This window comes from Herpailurus yagouaroundi, unplaced genomic scaffold (genome assembly GCF_014898765.1).
Source record: "Herpailurus yagouaroundi ecotype Mexico unplaced genomic scaffold, PumYag 62371, whole genome shotgun sequence".
NCBI classification, from domain to species: Eukaryota; Metazoa; Chordata; class Mammalia; order Carnivora; family Felidae; genus Herpailurus; species Herpailurus yagouaroundi.
In genome coordinates this window covers 5,067-8,972 of record NW_024416308.1, presented here as the reverse complement: position 1 = coordinate 8,972, position 3,906 = coordinate 5,067, and the positions used below count along the sequence as shown (strand labels likewise).

Genomic DNA, 3,906 nt, shown 5'->3' with positions numbered 1-3,906 from the left:
ATGGATAAAGAAATTGTGGTTTATATACACTATGGAATACTACGTGGCAATGAGAAAAAATGAAATATGGCCTTTTGTAGCAACGTGGATGGAACTGGAGAGTGTGATGCTAAGTGAAATAAGCCATACAGAGAAAGACAGATACCATATGGTTTCACTCTTATGTGGATCCTGAGAAACTTAACAGGAACCCATGGGGGAGGGGGAGGAAAAAAGAAAAAAAAAAGAGTTTAGAGTGGGAGAGAGCCAAAGCATAAGAGACTGTTAAAAACTGAGAACAAACTGAGGGTTGATGGGGGGTGGGAGGGAGGAGAGGGTGGGTGATGGGTATTGGGGAGGGCACCTTTTGGGATGAGCACTGGGTGTTGTATGGAAATCATTTTGACAATAAATTTCATATATATATATATATATATATATATATAAAAGCACTAGGTTCAAGGTCAGTTTTCTGGTTACTGAACATAAAAGCACTCAAATCCACAAAGATGAGAAAGTGATAAAAAGTGTTTAATTAGGCAACAATTCATTGTGTAGGGACACCATCTTTTCCCTCCACATTAACTCTAGTGGCAAAAAGCTCTACTTGCAATGAAATATGGATGGATAGATTGAGAGGTCTATGCAATTGAGGGTGGGGTGTATATGTATGTATGCAGATACATATAGAAGTATATAAACACTCTGGTTTCTAAGTTTGTTTAAAACTTTATAGAGTGATAAGAAATAATCTATTATCTGTGGAACTCCCTTTATATCTGTTGAACAAATGAGCAAAAGAGAAGACATGGAGATATGGATCTCTGGGGAAAGTCACAGTAAAATAGGGTTAATAGAGGAGCACTTCAAGAATGTTGGAGCAAAGACCTCCAATAATCACTCCTCAAAAAATCTATGAGGGTGGTGGCAAAAATATATATTTATATGAACTTTTTCAGAATTCTGGAATTAACCAGAAGTTTTCAACAATCCAAGGAGGATTTAGTCAAGAAAAATGGATGAACCTCTATGAGAACAGTGAGCTTTGGGGCATTTTAACTTGTCCTATTCCAATCCCCCTCTCCTCAGATCCACAGTAGCCTTGAAAAATAACAGCCTCACAACTCTAGTAGTTTTGCACATTGGTAGTCTAGCAGCCCCTGAAGGGGGGCAGACTGAGTTTGAGGTTCCCAAAAAGTTCCATTCCTAAAAGAAGTGTCACAATTTGACCTTTCTGGCAGTTCTTGGAAACAACCACTCACATGACCTTATTTAACATGACTCAGATCTCACCCTATGCAAAAAGTTCTTTTTGTTTTGACAGACCTTACTTTTAAGAGAAGTTTTTGGATTTAGAGAAAAATTGGAGTTAAGTACAGTGAATTGCCATATACTGCCATTCTTTCCTCTCCTTACGCCACAGTTTTCCTCTATTAGCAACATCTTGTATTAGTGGTGCAGATTTTACAATTGAGAAACAATATTGATATGTCACTATTAACTAAAGTCCATAGTTTACATAAGGGTTCACTCTTTCAGTTGAACATTCTATGGATTTTGAAAAATAAGGGGTATCTGGATGGCTCAGTCAGTTCGTCTGACTCTTGATTTCAGCTCAGGTCATGATCTCATGGTTCATGGTACTGAGCCTAAATTGGGCTCTGCACTGACAGCATAGAGCTGGCTTGGGATTCTCTCTCCGTCTCTCTCTCCCCCTCCCTTGCTCATGTTCTCTCTCTCTCTCAAAATAAATAAACATTAAAATAAAGAAAAATACATAATGTCGTGTATCTACCACTGCAGTATCATACAGAAGAATTTCATTGTTCTAAAACTCTCTTGAGCTTGATATATTCATCCCCCCTCCCTTTTTCTGAACTGATGGCAATCATTACTCTTTTTACTGTCTGTTCAGTTTTGCCTTTTCCTGAATGTCATATGCATGGAATCCTATGGTATGTAGCCTTTCAGATTAGCTTCTTCCATTTCCATTTAAGTTTCCTCCATGTCTTTTCATGATTGATCTCATTTCTTTTTATTGCTGAATAATACTCCATTGTACACATGTAGCAGAGCTATCCATTTATCTATTAAATGATATCTTGGTTGCTTTCAAGTTTGGGCAATGATGAATAAAGTTTCTATAAGCATTAATGTGCAGGGTTTTGTGTGGCTATAACTTTCCAACTCATTTAAATAAATAAGGAGTGTGATTGCTGAATTGTATGGTAAAAGTATATTTAGCTTGTAAGAAACTTAGACTTTAGGTTTAGTGGGAAAAAAATATATATGAACAGACACCTCACCAAAGAAGGAATATACATATACATAAGCATTGAAAGATGTTCCACATCATATGTCATTAAAATAATGAGATACCACTGCACACCTATTGGCTATAGTAATGTCCTAAGCATGGTCACATCAGTATCAATGTCAAAGCATGCTCAGATTTCTGGATTAGTGCTACTTTTCCCACCACTCTCTTATATTCCAGAAGGGTCTCACAGTCAGCGAGTAACTCTCCCCTCCCCATGCCCACCAAACCCTGGTAAATCTGAAGTGCCTTTTTACAACCCTTCCTTCTTGGCCCCCTTCTTCTGGAAGGCAATCAAGACGTTTAAAGTTCTTTTGGACTTTTTTCTTCTTCTCATCACTCATCTTGTTCTTCTCAATAAGCTTGGTGATCTGGGTCATTTCTACTGCTGGGAAGTCCTCACCTTGGTCTAAGGCCTTTCCCCACGAACTTTGGGTATTTCTCTGCCCACTTCTCAATCTCCTTCACACTTGTGAGTTTGTCGTGCCCCTGCTTAAAGAGGGAAGGTTGGGCCTCCATGCCTGAGGCCCTGATAAACTCCCCAGCAAGGGTGCCATATGCAGGTAGACAACGAGGTATACCAAGGCAGACTCCTTGCCCTTTTAGTCAGCATTAGATGTTCCAACCTTAACTGCCTCACCATGGTGAGGGTGATGGTTTCTCAAACTCCCCATCCTGGAAGAGGTAGAAGACTTAGTAGTTCACTTTGCCAGATTGTATTTCTCACTCAGATCCACATTCAGCTTATCACCATTATCTGAGATCCCTACCTCTGCCACCAAGAGATCAACACTGGAGGCTGAGTTTTCAGCCAAACTCTTGAACTCGTCCTGCTGCTCACTATAGGGATACTGGGTGTTCACTAAGATGAATTTACTTTTGGTAATGACCTTGTAGAAAGTGACTGTATCCAGGGGAAGGGCACCCTTGGTGTGCAGGCTGATGTCTTCATGCAGAGCAGAGAGGAGCAGGAGTGACAGGAGAAGGGGAAATAGTGAGGAAGAGAGAAAAGCAGGGAGGGGTGGGGAGTGGGAGGGGGGCATGCCAACAGCCATAAAGTGGGATTCTGGCAGTAGGAGCTAGGAGGAGGAAGGCTGTAGTGGGAAAAACTCAGACAACCAGGGCCAGGTCAGATGTGCATGTGTACCTCTGTTCATATATTTTGCCATTTTTAATTGTTTTGTTTTTGTTGTTGAATCTTAATTGTTCTTTGTGTGCTTTGGGTACAAGTAATTTATCTAATATGTATTTTTCAAATATTTCCTTCCAGTTTGTGGCTTGCCTTTACATTCTCTTAACAGAATCTTTTGCAGAACAGAACTTTTAATTTTAATGAAGTCCAACTTAGCAATTTTTTCTTTCTTAGACCATGATTTGGTGTTATATCTAAGAAGTAATCACCAGGGCATCAGACAGATTTGGTTTAGGATCTGACTACCCACTTACTTGCTATGCTTTGTGACCTCAGGTAAGTCCAGAAACTTTTGTTTTCACAAAGGTAAAATAAAATACTTGTTCAATCCAAGATGAAATAATGTATGAAAATCTCTAAAACTAAAACAAAACAATGGGGGGGGGGGGAACTCATCACCAAAGCAAAGGTTACCTAG

At 39.5% G+C, this 3,906-nt stretch overlaps 1 pseudogene; it reads right to left on the bottom strand.

Annotated features, from left to right (window-relative positions):
* Window positions 1-2,549: 2,549 nt before the first annotated feature.
* Window positions 2,550-3,303, bottom strand: LOC121024267 (endoplasmic reticulum resident protein 29-like; annotated as a pseudogene).
* Between the last annotated feature and the right edge of the window lie 603 nt (window positions 3,304-3,906).